Genomic DNA, 17070 nt, shown 5'->3' on the forward strand with positions numbered 1-17070 from the left:
ATGAAGGGTGTGCAGTCTTTCTCCCCAGCACGGCCGATACCATCTCTGAATTAGGGAATAATATAATACAATAACGGATGGTCCTAATCTCAAGTTATCAAGAAATGGTGAAGTTGCAGTTATACAAGTGATGTATCACAGAACTGTACACTTGAAACTTATGTAATTGTTGACCAATGTTACCCCCCAGTAAGTTTAATTTAAAGAAAACATTGAGTATATATGAGAAAAGAAAAAATGATGAAATTATGCTTGATATACTTCATTTACTAATCCACGGTTGCCTAAATTAGGAAGATATTTATGAGAAATTGATTTTAGAGACTTTAAGGGCACTTCAGGTTGCTTTCTAATAGAGACACCTCGATGTATTTTATAGCAAGTTCAGATTTTGTTAACGTAGGATTAGCTCTTTCTCTCCTCAATATACTCAACAGTACTTTAAAAAAATTGGTTAACGTCTACCCACACATCTGTTTCCAGCTATTAAATTTTTTTTCATATTTTTTACTCTTTGTTTATGTGTAGATGTATTTTTGTAATTGTAGTTTCATCTATTTCACATACATGCATGCTTTTTCATTCTTATCGTCTCAATGACTAACGTTTTAGTATATCTGCATATAATCGATATTGTGTAAATCGCTTTGTTATTTTTTTTATTGTTGAAAATACTTACCTTTTGCCTTTCGTGCTATCCAATAGAAGATGACAGTGAGAATCTTCACGCTAGTAGTTGTTGATTTTATTTTAGAATAAATTTCCATGAATGAGATTGCCTGTTATGATGAATATTTTTATGATTTTTGAATCATACAAATGCAACGGAATTTTAAGCATAGGTCATAAAGATAAATTCAAACGTAACGCAACTTTATTTTCAGGTAGCTGATACTTTGTCAGATCTTGCTTTGATGACTAGGAAGTCGATTATCCCAGCAAATAACTCTGGTTTTTGTTTTTTACAGTTCCTTCCCTTATTGTCTGCCAAGGGAATTGATGAGCCCTAAATTCGTACATTCAGAGGATTAATCCTGACACTTGCACTAGATTCACCTTTGGCGTAAGTGTTTGCTAATCCTTACATCATTTAGAGCAGGAAAAAGTGTGTTGGATAGAATTATTTCAGTTATGAATATGACATGTGTAGAATTATTGAAACGTTTATAAAAAGGTAGCATTTGAGTCGGAATTAAAGATATTATGTGAGTGACTTTTTCATTGGCAAAAAGAAATAATAGTAAATTATTACATCATTCTAAATTAACTGCTTGCCTCATTTTATAAAGATGCCACCTTCCCATTATTCTACGTTTTCACAGTGTTTTCTTATATCAGCTACTCTGTAACTTGCTGTATTTTGCCGTGGTAACAGAAAAGGTTCCAACATCTTCGTAGCTTACAACAACAAACATTTATTTTTTGTCTATGCTATGTGACTTCTGTGGATGTGCTGTAGCTCTCGGTGGCTCCACTGGACTCGGTTTGGCTCCACTGGACTCGGTTTGGCTCCACAGGTCTTATTTGGGAACCCAGGCTGAAGGCCAGCCTCCACCTGGGTCTTGATGTTCTGATGGCTGAAGGCAGGACTATAGTGAGAAGCACACAGTCTCACTGAAAGCTGCTTCACAGAGGTGGAAAATGTGCTGTCTGCTCACATCTCACTGGCCAAAGTACCATCACATCACTGAGTCGGGGACCTGCACCCCCCCACAGGGCCCGCAGGCCAGTCACAGTAGCATGGGTGGGGTTTGTGACAGGAAGGGAGTAAAGGGCTGGGATAATCCCATCTTTTATACCATCCTGGACTTCAACTATTCCCTTTTGGCTTGGTGTTCCAATTGTTTCTAATTTTAACACTTATAAATAGCATTGCTCTAAATGTTGTTGAACAAATTACATGTATTTACTAGGAGAGTATTTCTGGGGATATGGTTTCCAAAGTTGGCTTTCTGGGTCAAAGGGCATGGATTGCCCATGGATCCTATTACGTATGGCCAGATTGCTCTCTCCCAAGGCTATCAGCTTATAGTACCATCATCAATATTTAAGTAGACAGCCTTCCTCATGTCCTCCTGGTGCTGGGTTTTGTAATTTTTATTTTGTTAGTTTCATCCTTGTCTACAGCTTAATTTTTGTAGTTAGTAATGATGGTTTTTTAAAATAAAAACGATCAGAACAAATTATATTGTTATTCATCTCTTAGTCAGTAAAACAAGGGCCACCTGTAATTTTTTGTTGCTGTTTCTAAAAGTCATTGTAAAATTATTCGTTTTTACCCTCTCTGTTTTCTTGGCCCCATATTTTCCTCAGTGTGCTGTTTCCTAAATGCATCTTTATCCCGACTTTCAAACAAAACAGTGAAAAAAGTAAAAACAAAAGATGTGCTTGATTGGAGGTTTTATAACCTTTATCTGAATCAGTTCATAGTAATTATGACTGTGGACCTGGGTAAGTGGTTGAACCCATTCAAATCGCTGAATTTTGTTGCATGTTTTCAAGTCTTAAGAGAGGGCATTTATTTATTGTCCTCTTGCCTGACGTTGGATGCCTTTAATTCCATGGTTTTCAGATTCACCTATTGCCGTATGGTTTATGTAGCAGAAAATACCCACTGAAACTTAAGAACCAGTCTTTCCTGCAGTTTTCCCCCCTCAAACTGTAAACTAAAACTTTTTATTACCAACTGTATCCTCTCCCTGGGTTTACTTTACAAAGTGTCACGTTGCCTGGCTACACTTGTCTCTGGCCTCTGCTTAGAAATAGTGGTATCTGGACATTCCCAGAAGTATCCTTGGTTCTGTTTCCTCCTCGGAGGCCCTGAGACTTCGCAGCAAAGGCAATAGCCCTTACAGGGGAGATAAGGGAGATCTTCAGGGGATGGGAAGTGGCCCTGGCCTCTGGGAATGACAGTTGGATTTTGCAACTACCATTGGAGTGCAAATGCCTCCCACCTCATTTAGCAGAGGAATGTCAAAAATCCTCGCAACTGAGAAATCCACTCTGTGTTTTGAGAAACAGACTGGTAAAACTTGTAAGAAATATTGCATCTCGGTGGGAAGCACGTCCAAGTGTGTGAGAAGCAAGTCGACGCACGAACCAGGCATCAGTGTGTGAACCGGAGTTTATTTGAACAGCAGCAGTTGCTGATCGCAGAATGTTAAGAAGTGTCTTTAGAGTATTAGCGGTGTGACTGTTAAGACTTATTAGTGTTGAAGAATTATGAATTTGGGTAGATTGGCCGTGAAAGTCTTTGGATTCTTGTTCCTGAAATGAATTCTTTTTTCGGTTTAACTTCATTTTGTATAAATCATCTTAGAACTTGCGGCAGATTTTTTTTGGACAATGAGGACCCATTGTTTATGAAGTTTTGCAATAGGAAAATTTTGAGAAAACCAGAGTCTGAGGTTCAAAGAAAGTGAGAATGCGGAGGCTTTATGTGAATATAGAAGAAATCGAGTAAGTACAGAACAGGAACTTTTAAAATGCAGTGCATTAGGTTCAGTTCCCACTCAGGGTGACGGGAGGCAACCGATCAATGTTTCTCTCTCACATTAATGTTTCTCTCTCTTTCCCTCTCCCTTCCTCTCTCTCAAGAAAAAAAAAAAAAATCAGTTAAAAAAACCTTTAAAACAGTGCATTACAATACGATGCTTGTTTATATTGAATCGTTACACGTCTAGGGTGAATTTTTAACAAGAAGGTTACTGCTGAACTCTTCTTAAAGGTTGTAGTGCTCATGGTAAATGTTTTCTTAAGCTGCTTATAGTTTGAAAGACGAAAGAAGTGCTTACTCTTGCGATGTGTTTCACTTCCCTGAATTCGGTATGTTGGGAGAGTTGAGGCAGAGGGTGTAAAATGTATGTGTGTATGATTTTTGAGGTCTGGGATGGATGGTCCCACATGTGGGCCTTGTGCAGTGTTGCCCCAAATCAGCGTTGCCCTGGTCTACTCCCCTGGACTTTGTCATTTCTTTTCCATTTTCCTGTCCTCCTAGCCTGTATGTTGGCCTACCAGTGGAATCACTTATGTGGCGCTGTGGTCCGAATGTGCCCCACCTCAAATTCAGATGTTGAAATCCTAACCCCCAAAGGTGGTATGTGTGGCATTTGGGAGGTGATTAGGTCATGAAGGTGGGGCCCTGGTGAAGGGATTGCTGCTTTTATAAGAGACCCTAGCCCTGCAGAGCTCCCCAGCCCCTTCTGCCATGCGAGGGTACAGCTAGAAGTCTGCAACCCAGAAGAGGCTCCTCGCCTGTGTTGGAACCCTGATCTGGGACTTCCGGCCAATAGAAACATAAGCAGTAAGTTTCAGTTGTTTAGAAACCACCCAATCTGTGGTAGTTTGTCATAGCAGCCCGAATGGACTAAGACACAGAGCCTAACCTGCTGGGTCATGGTCGGGCAGAAAGTTCTAGTTGGTTACCTAAGAAGGTCTGTGACTGCTGGACTATTCTAACATACCTGTGTCCATCCGACTCTTTCACTAACATTGAATCTTAAGTGTAGTCAATAGCTTTTAAGATATAGGACAGATCTGTGGTTCTTATAACCCATTGTTTGTGATACAGTAATTAGGACGTGTTTGTTGACGCCCGTGAGTTGTTCGAGGTTGTTTATCAGGTGGGCAGTGGCGAAAACCTGTTAATTGACCTCTTGCCGTAGATTCCCAAGGGACACATCTCTCTTGCTGGTGTGCTCAGTTGTCAAATACAGTTGCATTTGGGGGTTAGGCGTCTTGTGAATGACCCCTCGTCTCTCCTTTGCTTCTTTGATGACCTTGGTCTCACAGACACATACGTTGCTTGTGATCAGGCATCCGTAACCCAGAGATGCGGAGCCATCGTCCTTGACCTCTGTGCCTGTGGGTAGCACACCGAAGCTCGTTTTTAAAACATCCATCCTTCGGTTCTTAAAATGTCTCAAGAATCTTCACACGAATTATCTTACCACTCGACATAGTCACTGTGTTTGTATATTCTTTCTAAACCTTGTATTAACTATATAACTATAATCATGTTCTAAATGTAGAACTATTCAAATAGAATAATATATTGGGAAGAATACCTTTTATTCTGCCTTTTCCCACACTTATCTTTTTTGGCATATTCTCCCACTTCTACACAGTCATAATGTATGTATAAATTTAATGGAAATATAATAAATTCACTGAATTAATATATTAAAAGTAGCACTTTCCACTTACTGATTATTTGGGTTATTTTCAGGGTTTTTGGTTTTTATAAATAAAATGCCATTAATATCTTTGTACAGGTAATGTCTTTTTTCCAATTATTCCTTTGTGTTGAATTTCAAAAAGAAGGATTAATGAGTCACAGAAAATAATGTACACATTTTTACATTCTTTGTTGGCAAAATCACCCTTCCAAGGATTGTCCAGTGTACATGCTGCCAGATTTTATAATTTATATGTCTCATATTTAGTCATTGTTTTGTTTTACAGATTAATATTAAGTATTTATTATTAGGATATTGTTGACTTGATGTCAAGATCTTTATTCCATTGTTTGCCCTTGGTGGGTGCTCAGTGAATTTTGATTAATTGAGCGTTAGGGAGACGTGCTTATCAGTGTTAGCATTTCCAATATTGTAACTGTTCATTGCTGTGTGTACTTTATTGATTTTTAATGTTGGTTACAGATTTTATTTTGGAAAAAAATAAAAAGCTATGAAGAGAAAAAATTAAAAAACCCACCAGACTGCATTTGGCTGACAAACTGTGAGCTTGGCTTGACTGCTTCCTCCAACTGCCTTTTAGATTCTTCTATTTGATGGATTAGGTTTAGCGAGGTATTTATTCCTTAGCATGCATTTCTGTGCTACTATGAAATCCAGTCTGTTTTTTAACTACATGACCCTTTGGAATCTTGGATGTACCTTCTAGAAGGAAATATTGTTACACTGATAGGATTTTTTGGTTAATGAAAAGGAATATTAAAAAAGAAACAGAGTTAAACATGTACTTAATGTTTAAAGACCCCCTGAATGGGCAACGGAAATAACAACGCATGCAACAGGCTAGCCTTGCTTTATTCCAACAGGTAGGGTGATTTAACTCCCTTTATGCAGAATTTTTTAGTATTCAACTGACTTGTCCAGCCATTAGTTCTTTTGGGTTGAGAATGAGCCGAGTCCCCTTGACAATTAGGCGTCTTGGTATAATTGCTCAGTTGGTACCGGTCACTCCTGGTTGAACTCATCAGATCAAGTTCCTTAAGAAGCAAAGCAAAAGACCAGACCCGACATGTAGACAGAAGCTTCTGTCTGCACCCGGACAGAAACCTCGGGATACTCTGAAACATCTGGTCTGAGTCTGACGTATGGACAAGAACTTTCCTCTACAAAGGCAGGGCTTAGCTCCTCCAGGGTAAGGTAAGGGACACCTTCTGGCCTTTCTCTGCTGGCATCACTTGCTCTGTTTACTATTTCATCACTTTCTTTTCTTATTTCCTGCTTTTCCTTCCTTTCTATCACCTATCACCCCCCCCCCCCATACAGCCCAAGCTTAAAGAAAAATACACACGCCTCAAAATCCCTGGATTTTCAAATGTTTTGCCAATTGTAGTGGCCCTGCATTGCTGTATTTTGTGTCTGGGAATGGTGTTCAAAGAACTCTACTAAAGCTAGCTCTTTATATATATATTTTTTTTAGTATCTGGGGACCTGGAGTCCTTACTAAAACAGGTTCTAAAGGTCGTCTTCTATAGTGCATATTTTACTGGTGATTAAGTACATTAAAAGGATATTTTTCCATATACTATTACTCTTTGACCTAGAAAACCAAATAGTGACTTCTTCCAATGGTATTTGGTATGTGTACACTTTAACTCCAGCCTCATTTTAATCACTTTGATCACACGTATGTCTAAAAAAGCAACTGCCCATTAAAAAGGCAGCACCATTATGAAGTGACTCTGGCTTGTTACATGAGAGTCCCTTAGGCCATGTAAGATGAAACCACTCTGGGCAGATGTGTAATGGGCCAAGTCCATTTTGAATTTTTGCAACCTCTCCAACCATCCCCCATCGTCACCCATGTGGCCTGGTGGAAAGTGCACTCCTGTGGAATTTCAGAAACTTGAGTCCTACTTCTGCCACTAATTAGCTATTTTGGGTCTTGGCAAGGTCCTGAGCCACTCATGACTCAGTTTCCTTGTCTTCTTTGTGAGTTAGTTGGTCTAGTAGAATATGATTTTCAAGTTCCTAGCCTACACTTCTCTGAAAATTCAATAGTTCTACAAAAGTTTTTGCTCCAGCTCTGCGGTTGAATTTGTGGTCGGGCCAAGAAGGGAAACCTCTGTGCTGTTCCTCTTCTCAGAAGAAACTACTAGTTGTCTGATTTATTTTTGTCCAGGAAAAGATTCCAGTAGTATATTTAAATATTAAATTGAAAAATTTTTGTGCAGTGATCGTTCATTTTGTTTTGAAGGATTCCGTGGCGTGTACCCCTGGACCTTCCAATGAAAAATGTGGCTGTAATGTAGGCAATATACTTGTTATTGCATTCATTTAAATTAATATTAATTTTGTTTGGATATATTTTCAGAGCTTCACCCTGATCGTTGAGGTCATGCTAGACAGTATTAGATGTTGCCCTGTCAGAGGCTGGAAGTCATTCTGGCGAGAGGACGCGTGGAATTTAGCAGAAGATTCTCTGTACTGTGGAGAAAGGATTCATAGCCTGCTGTCTGTCTGTTGCCCTCTGCAAAGCATTTACCTTTTAAGACAGTGCAGGCGTAACTTCCAAGTCTCTTCCCAGAGGGTTTAATGGTCAGCATTGCTGTTAACGTCAGGTCTGGAAAACGTTTATGCGTTGCTGTAGCTTGCGTATGTGCCTCTTTGGCTTGTCCTGAGCTGTGATTTGTATCCTCAGGGGCATTGCAGCATCATCTCCAGGGTTTTAGGTTTCCTGACACCCTCCACGGCAGATTTCTTTATAGCATACGCTTATTACATTGGTGTTTTGAAAATTTCATAATTTATTTTGAAATAATTTGAGATGTTTCAGGGGTGTTTCGAAGAAAGGAGTGTGTGATAGAGAAGAGACATGAGAGAAGATTGGGAGGTGGGTCAGCGGTTTCCAGAGAGCCAGAGCTGACGTGTAGGGGTTGCCAGGTAGGAGAGCTGGCTGAAAAAAATAAATTTCACAGTGTATATGTTGCCTTTTTAAAAAATCCTGTTATATTTTGAGTCCTTTCATATTTTTGAAAGCACACCTATATTGCTTACTTTCTATTTTAGAAAGGATTTTAATTTAACCAAAAATCTTTGTTTTTCATCTTTTTTTTTCATTACACACCCACAGACACACACAGTTTGCTTTTATTGATACAAATTGCCATTCTTTCCCTTTTACTGCCTTGAAACATGGGTAGTGTTTTCACTTCTAGGCTGACTCTATCAAAGATTGGTTCCAGAAGTTTGTTTGTAAATCAATTAGTCCCAAACCAGGAATCGATTTTCCTGTAGAAGGATGTTAAAGTTGGTGCTTAAGTTTTGAGCTATGAGATTCCCAGCTGCTTGGTCAGCAGCAGGAGCCATGAGGCTCCTGGTCAGCCCCACTAGGAAGATGGGCTCCAGGCTTTGTAGCTGTGGCCAGAGCTCCTAGGACCAGCTGCCTGGGGAATGCAGCTGGACACCTGGGGTCCCCATTCCCCTGGATCCTTTCATAGAAACTGCCCTCAGGTCCCTCCATCATCACACCCATGGAGCCAGTTAAAGTAATTCCTCAGGGTTCATTCTTGGTTAGGAAGGATGACCAGTAAGGGATGTGTAAGGAAAATGAGGAGATAGGGCAGGAGGTGGGCAGCTGATGCGCTCCTATGGGAGATTGACCTTTGAATGCAAGGTCCAAGGTCACACTGCCTCTAGAAAGATGGATCCTGCCTGTCCCTGATCTTTTACTGTAAAAATGTCAGCACCACCCAAGGATTAATAGCTCATTAGTCTTCCATAAGTTCTTAGTCTCCACATAATTGTGATTGAGTCTTATAAGTCAGAGTAATTTTCATTATTTGGTGTGTAGTCAGCTCCTGATCACCATTGCAGTTAAAAAAAAATCTTGCGTTGGTGTTTCCCTGCATCTTAATAGGCCTAGTGGCTGCCTCCTTTTTCTTCTCTCTTACCTGCCAAGCATTTTAAATGTAATTGATAGCATCTGCAATTTCATTACGGAATAAACGTGACGTTGCACGTTAAATTCTTAAAAGCACTGTGGCATTTATTTTCACAATTGGTGATCTTTGTTTACAAGTGAAGTTTTTACAGCTTTCTTGCCTTTTTTTTTCTGGTTGTCTTCATTTATACTTTTTTTTTAAAAAATATATCTTTATTGATTTCAGAGAGAGGAAAGGAGAGGGAGAGAGAGAGAAACCTCAATGATGAGAGAGTCATTGATCAGCTGCCTTCCCCGGGCATGTGCCCTGACGGGGAATAGAACCCTGATCTTCCAGGTCCTAGGTTGATGCTCAACCGCTGAGCCACGCCCGGCTGGGCTTCACTTATACTTTTCAAGTCCTTTACTTAAAATAGCCTGAGTCTGCTGCCCTGGCCGGGTGGCTCAATTGGTTGGAGTGTTGTCCTGTACACCAAAGGGTTGTGGGTTCGATTTTGGGTCAGGGCACATACCTAGGTTGCAGGTTCGATCCCCAGTCAGGGCATGTGCGGGAGTCAACCGATCAAGTGTTTCTCTCTTACATCGATGTTTCTCTCTCTCTCTCTCTCTCCCTTCCTTTCTCTCTCAAATCAATAAACATATCCTCTGGTGAGGATAAGAAAAATAACTAAAAAAAAAAAATACAATAAAGTGCCCTGATTCTGCTAATTGCACTTCTAGGCAACCCCCTCCAGTTAGCACCATTTGGTTTAGACGCAAGGAATCTTAGTTATTTTTTTTTATGCTGCTTTAAGCCAAATGCAGTTGGGAAAGTGCATATTATTTCAAAATAAGCTATGAGCTTGTTTTAGTACCTGGTAAACATGCATTGCATGTGCATTCTTTGGTTTCATTCCACCTGCCTGGATGTTTGTATTCTGAGTGTTCCTTTTCTGAACATAGATAATTATTTGAGTCTGTTGAATTGGCTAGCCGTTGGTCAGTCATGCTGCAAGTTATCTTTTTTGAAAAGGAGATTACCTTAGTAGTGATTGTACTAACCCCGAAATTGGCTATTTGGTATTCTGTTACAGCTCCTTAGGAGTCTTTAAGAGGCTGCATTACTGATCTGAAATCTCTCCTGCTTGTGGGAATCTGAGAAGCTTCTGATTTATGTTTTCTTGCAAATTAAACAAAAACAAAACAAGAATCTCAAAGCATGGAGTTTAGGCGCCTCTGACACCCAGTGCGAAGAGCACATGGTGGATCATTGTTGCCCATACTTTCCTAATTGCTTCTTTGCCTCTTTTAATAGATTTCTTACTGAATTCTTCTTACTCTTTCTGGTGTCTGTTTATTTACATTGTCATCAGTTTTGTATTTATGCGTGTTTTTCTCACAAGGCGCAGGGATGGGCTGTTTTAATTGTATTAGTTGTGTTGTTCAGAAAGTTCTTTTCTGCACCTGGCTAGAGCAGGTGGCTAACTAACTACGGGACTGTCAAATATGTTATAAAAACAGCACATGTGGATGCATTTATGTGAGAGGTCTTTTTATTCATGCTATTAACATGCCATGTGTACCATGTACCTTGTACCGATTCATCCCCTTTCAACAAAAGTTAAAAAAAAAGTAGTTGCTTTATTATTTATTTTTTCCCCCCTTTTGCTTTATTTATTTATTTTTTTAACTGCCACTTCCAAAGATAAATTTTATTCTGCACTTGGGGAAACAGATGACTCTCTCTCCCTATAGTTCCTTCTGTGAAGGGGCATGTGGACCCGGTGGCCCCTGTGAATGTTTTATTTTCCCCTGTGTTACAAAAAGCAACGGAAGGCATTTTAGCCTCTTGAAAGAGACACTAGCCGGGGGTAAATAACTGTTCAGGCCAGGTGGGTAGAAAAGAATGCTTATGACATTCTTTTCAGCAGCTCCATGTGTGACCTCCAAGCAGGAGGTCAGGCAGTAAAACATTTGAGTGAACTGGTGAAATGTTTTGTATTTATTTACAAGTCTCTTAATCACAAGACTGATCCCAATAAACTCAACAAGTCACAGTGATGGAGGAAAGTATATGAGGCGTGCAGAGCAGTCAGCGTGGGGGCTGGAGGGGCCTTCGGGCTGCGCTGGGCCCGCTCTGCTGTCCCCGCTGTGGAAAGAGGCCATCAGAGTCTCCGGTGCCGCGGTCACGGGTGCTGTGCGAGGACTGGAATTACACCCATTCTGTTCCCACCTGCTGCTGAACTACTGGACACTTTGCTTTTAGGTTCCAGGCATCCTGAGTGTTTGAATTCTGTTTTGCTGAAAATTCTCAATTCTTTTTGTTTAACTTCTCCACCATTTCCAGTGGATTCTGAATTTTCTGTGGTGTTGGAGTTGATGATTTCATTGCTTATCACAGTCTGATTTAAAACAGAAGCATTCTTATTCCTTCTAAGTTTTGTCATTTTTATTTTCACTGTATTTAAAAAAAGTTTGTTTAGATGTACCTTATAGAAGATCAAAACAGGAAAGTGGACAGTGCCCCTAGATAAGAAGTCCATAACGTTTTCTACCCGAAGGCCCGGCCACATAGTAAGCTCTGGCGCCCATAGACATTCCCTCGTCTCTCCTGCAGCCTGGCTGTTCACCTTCTCCTTGTGTCCCCGCCAGATGATGGGCAGATCTTTCATTCACCCCTGGCAGCTCTGCTTTTTATATCTCAGTTCAAAGATTTCATGGGGTAGAGGGGTTAAACTCTTTGCCAATATTAATAATCCAGATTAATTCAAAGGAACTCTAGACAGGGTGGATTTAATGAGTAAATAAGAATAATTTAGTGTTAGCCTATTATACAAACAAGAGTGCTTTAGTATTGGAGCTAAGATTTTGTTGTGATTTGAACATTTCTTTTTTCAAGCTGTCCAAAAACGTTAGGAAGTTACTTTTAGTTTGTTGTGGACCATCAGCATTATTGAGAATTCCCTGTGTTGCAGGCGTGGAATGTGGACGGTGGACATGAATAAAGTGCTCCCAGTTGGGGATGAGGGTGGGGAGCAGACTCAGAAACCGATCATTTTATTTATTTACTTACTATTTTTATTTTCATTTTTTATTGATTTTAGGGAGGGAGGGAGGGGTGAGGAAGGGGAGAGAGAGAGAAACATCCATCAGTTGCCTCTGTATGCACCCGGACTGGGGACTGAACCCGCAACCTGGGTATGTGCCCGGACTGGAATCAAACCTGAGACCGTCTCGTGCATAAGACAACACTCTGGCCAACTGAGCCACACAGGCCAGGGCAGAATCAGATCATTTTAATGGGATGGTGAGGGCTTTGATATAGGAGCACAGGTGGTGCTTTGAAATGCTTTCCTCTTGCTCCTTGAGGGATTTTTTCTTTTAAAATTAAGGCACTGATCAAATTAGGGAAGTAGTTTAAAACCAACATTTCTGGAATATAAAACAGTACACAGGGCAGGACACTTTTTGTCAGGTTATCATTTGTTTTAGTTTGTTGTTTGAAGGTAAAGACTTTACACATTTTGTAGTTCAGCTTTTTAATTTTGCCTCTATTTTGTTTCCGTTGTGCTGAATTTAACTTTACTTAAAATAAAATGAATAGCTATTGTATTTAAACGTAGAGCAAAAAGCAGTTGACTCCACCCGTTCTTACTCTGTCTCATTTGGACCCAGCTGACCTACGGTCCAGTGGGATTTGGGGTGGTTCGGATGGTTTCTCTTGAGTCCTTGGCGCAACGGAACCCATAAGAAATTAATTTTTGAAGATTTAGCCTCTCTGTGTAGATAAATTACATGATCATTATTGTTTTTCATTCTTTGTGAATTGCGTCACCACAATGAATGATGGACAATGATAATATTCTAGACAAAAAATGCTTATATTTGGAATAGTAATACAACATTAAATCCACATAAGCACCTTAGTGAATGAAGTGAAATGAAGTATTATTGTTCTGGAAAATAATTCATCAGATGCTAACCAAGTTGTCCTGCATCTAGCTAGGAGGGCTCTGTTATCAGCACCGGTGAACAGAGATGGTGGCTTTGATAGGCCAGACTCACATTTTCCTTGGGGAGAAATAGCTCTCACATTGTTGCCTAATGTGGTGCTTCATTTCCCCCAAGGCAGTGACTTCATCCGTGGGGAAGAAGTCGGTCAGTGCTGGGTTTTCACTACCCAGTTCGTCTTTTGACAAACATTGGTAACTGTGCTAGGTGGAGTGCAGGTGGTAGTTGAGGTAATGAAAAGATACCAAAGCATGGTTCCATTTTTAGAAGATCTTTCTTTTTATTTTTTTAACCCTTACCCAAGGATATTTTTTTCATTGCTTTTCAGAGAGATTGGGGGGGGGGTGGAGGAGAGAGAGAGAGAGACATCGATGTGCGAGAGACACATCAATTGGTTGCCCCCACACACATCCTGACCGGGGTCAGGATCGAGCCAGCAACCGAGGTACGTACGTGTCCTTGGGTGGAATCGAACCTGAGACCCTTGAGTCCGTGGGCCGATGCTTTACCTAACCACTGAGCCAAACCTGCTAGGGCAAGAACATTTTATTGTAAGTTCTTTGTATTTTAAGTCCCTGTTTTTTCAAGAAGCCTTTATTATATAAACTTTACATCTTTTAAGCCCTTCCCTCCTCCCCCTGCCTTCGGTGTCTTTCCCTTTCCGTTTTTTCTCAGGAGGAGATATTTTACTCTGCTGGTGTGCTTTGCGGATTGGCATCCATGGCTCCTGGTCACTGCTGTGATAAGAGTTTTGGGCGTGGGTGGTTAACTGATACTTCTCTCTTTAGCTGCTTCAGGTATGTTATCCTCTTAAATTTGGTGAGTTGACTAAGCAGCAGCATCTCATTCGATTCTCTTTTTAACTTTAAAAACTGGTCTATTTCTCCTCTTGAAGCAGGGGAGTTACTAGCAGGTTCCTAATTGTGTTGTGGACAGTAGAGAAAAACGTTCACTTTAAATTATACCATTAGGGGCTAGAGGACCCACCTATTTTATGCAGGGAGGACACATGTCATGTGTCTTCTTTAGATTCAGTGTATAGACTGACTTTGTCTTTAATAGTCTTAACCTTGATGGAAGGGTCCTTCCGTCTCCATTTCTGTTCCTTTCCAAAGACAGTGATCCCAAAATGAGGTCTTTGTCATTTTGTGCTAAGAAAAGGGGGAGGCAGGCAATTCACAGGTCGATGGGGAAGAGCAAACATTTGGTGAGCAGATTCTTGCAGGGCCACCCAGAAACAATGGGACGCAACAGAGAACCTAGGGAGCAGATTTTTTGCTTGGATTTTCCCTGCCCGCCACACTTAATTCTTGGGTGCTAAGGTGAATGTGCTAAGGTTCCCTTCCCAAAGCAGGTTTTTCTCTCTGAATTTCTTTAGGCAGATGAGGTAAAACAAACAAACAGCTTCTTGACTTTGTTGGGTTTTAGTTGTTTTCAGTTTGAAATAACCTGCATACCAGGGTGGCACATTCTGGGGAGACTCCTCCCAGAAGCCCACATGCGAAAGGAATGTGTGTGTGTTTTCTATTTGGAAAGATTAGAATTTTCCTAGATGGGATACTTAGTACCTGCGTGTCTCACTGTGTTTTTTTTCTTGCATCAAAGTGAGTCCAGTGTTTTCAAACCTAGATTGCCTTTCTGTTTCCATTTGATTCTGTCCCCAAAGAAAATAAATATGTACAGTCCTGGTAGCAATGTGGATGGCCTGGGCAAGCTTTCAGTAATGGGGAACTTCAAACACACTTAACGAAACCACATTTTCTGTTTGTTTTGCTCTGGTGCGAATCTGGCAAGAATGATGTCCCACAGGAAAGTCAACATATCCTAATAAATCATCAGTGTTACAGGAATGCTGGGCTTCAGCAACTGTAATATCTGCCTCGCACACATTTCTCAGTGATGACTCTTTTAAACTGGTCCCAGCGGGGGACACTGCTGTCCTGGCAAAGGGTGGTCTGAAGTGCTGGGAATTACTTTTCAGTTTGTATACGTACCTCGGCTTCTTACACCGTCAGCATGAAAACAACAACCAAGCCAAACAGAAAACATCAGACCGAAATGATTTCTACCCCTTTGGTACTGCGGCTTCACCTGTTGGAGGTGGGTGGGGAAGGCTGAGGGAACTGGAGAGGCAAATCACTTCTCAGCCTGTGACTGGGCTTGTCTGCTGTGCGTGTGCCAAGGCAGGGAGATTTTTCCTGGGAACCTGGGGGAGGGGGGGAGTGGGTGGGGTGATTCTGCCTCCTCTGGGGTGAGGTGTACTTCCTGCTTTTATGGTTTGGCAAGAGGGGTTCAGGAGAACTATACCCAGGTATCTGGAGCTTCTTTGAAAAGTTGGATTCCAGCCTCTTTATCAGATATGGGACAAAGGCCTACGGGAGAATATCAGCCCAAAGGTGCTTGGGCCAGGAAAGCTGTGTTTTGCCAAATGCTGCATTTCTAAGCCGTGGTGATGGAGCAACCACAGTTTCGAGAGAAGGAAGTAAAATCCATTTTTTGGGATTGAAAATGCAAAGGATATGCCGAACTCAGTTTTTAAAAGCTCAATGAAAGCTCAGTTGGTTGAGAGTCATCCTGTGCACCTAAAGGCCGCCAGTTCAGTTCCCTGTCGGGGCACATACCTGGGCTGTGGGCTCGGTCCCCAACGGAAGGCAGGAAGGCAGCCAATCAATGGCTCTCTCCCTTTCTCCCCCCCCCCCTTCCTTTCTCTAAGCCTGTCCTTGGGTGATGATTAAAAACAAACAAACAAAAACACTCAGAGGGTGTGAATTTGTCATTGTTTCATAACCACGGAGGTAAGGAAGGCTTCTCTCAATGGGATCTGGGTAGCTGACCGGTCACAAGGCATGGCAGGGATTCCATTCCCTGGGCCGCGTGGCCATTTCATTAGTGAGAAGACAGAGTGGGAGGGAGAGTCTTTTCTTGCTGTTAGCTCTCCTGGGTCATTGCGCGGCCCATGGAGGGAGGCTGAGGGAGATGGGCGCTTGCCTGTTGCTGATGGAGGAAAGGTACCTCCGGGAGACTGAATGGGGCTGGGGGTTTCCACCTAGTATGTGACTTACACCAGTGCCTGCCTGCTGTGGTCCCAGGGGCATCCAGAAGCTCTGAGGATAAGGGTCCCGAGGGCACACAGCACCTCTCTCTTGGAGCCTTCATTGCGTGGTGGTGTGCAGGTGCAGCCAGGGCAGGGACTGGTTTGAGCTGGGTGATGGGGTGAAGGCTGGATCTGATGATGGTGGAGTCGGCACTTCAGTATCTCAGAGTCCCAGCTCCTTCTGTCTGGGAGCTCTTCAAAATGGGGTCCCTGCGAGAGACCCCAGGTGTGGGGGAGCATACTCTCTAGTGGCGGGGCATTGGGATCTGCATTTTAACAAGTTCCCTGGCTAGTTTTTCTGTTGGAAAACTGCTGGTTCATACTTTCCTATTCATAGAGCCCATTTTGCAGTTTTGAAAACTCTCCCCTCACACGATCCATTTATGGGGTGATGGGTGAGTGGCGCAGAGCCATTCTTACGCACCAACTGGGCTCACATGTGCAGCATGTCTTAAAATCGTGGTCACTTCACGATATCTTTGCATCAAGCTTGAGAGTCTATTCAAGCACTAAATTCATTGCCTTTGACCATGGGGTGTTTTATCCTGTTTAAGGACAACCTCAGACTATTAATTTTGCTCCCTGGGACTATATGTTGAATATGCTTGCAGCTCTGGAACTTGTAGCCTGGGAACATTCAGGTGGCACAAGACCACCTAGGGTTCCTAAATCAACTCTCAAAATTATCGTGGATTAAAAAGAAAAACGATGGAGAAGAATAATTGTTGGGGTTGCGGGTGGCACAAGGAGGGAGTCTTTCACAATTTGGTGAGTCCTAGAGTTCACTCCATATTTTATTTTATTTTTTGCAATAATAATAATTATGGTACTAGTGATGGTGAGAGTAAAAA

At 41.6% G+C, this 17070-nt stretch overlaps 1 protein-coding gene across 1 annotated transcript in view; it reads left to right on the top strand.

Annotated features, from left to right (window-relative positions):
• The window catches only part of PTPN14 (protein tyrosine phosphatase non-receptor type 14), a 148940-nt gene that overhangs the window by 12196 nt on the left and 119674 nt on the right, over window positions 1–17070 (top strand). Inside the window, exon 2 of the mRNA XM_081121554.1 lies at window positions 969–1063. The gene's annotated coding sequence lies outside the window, so the exon portion shown is untranslated. The remainder of the gene's footprint in view (window positions 1–968; window positions 1064–17070) is intronic.

Source organism: Miniopterus schreibersii (assembly GCF_964146895.1).
Source record: "Miniopterus schreibersii genome assembly, chromosome: 19".
In the NCBI taxonomy this organism is placed as follows: Eukaryota; Metazoa; Chordata; class Mammalia; order Chiroptera; family Miniopteridae; genus Miniopterus; species Miniopterus schreibersii.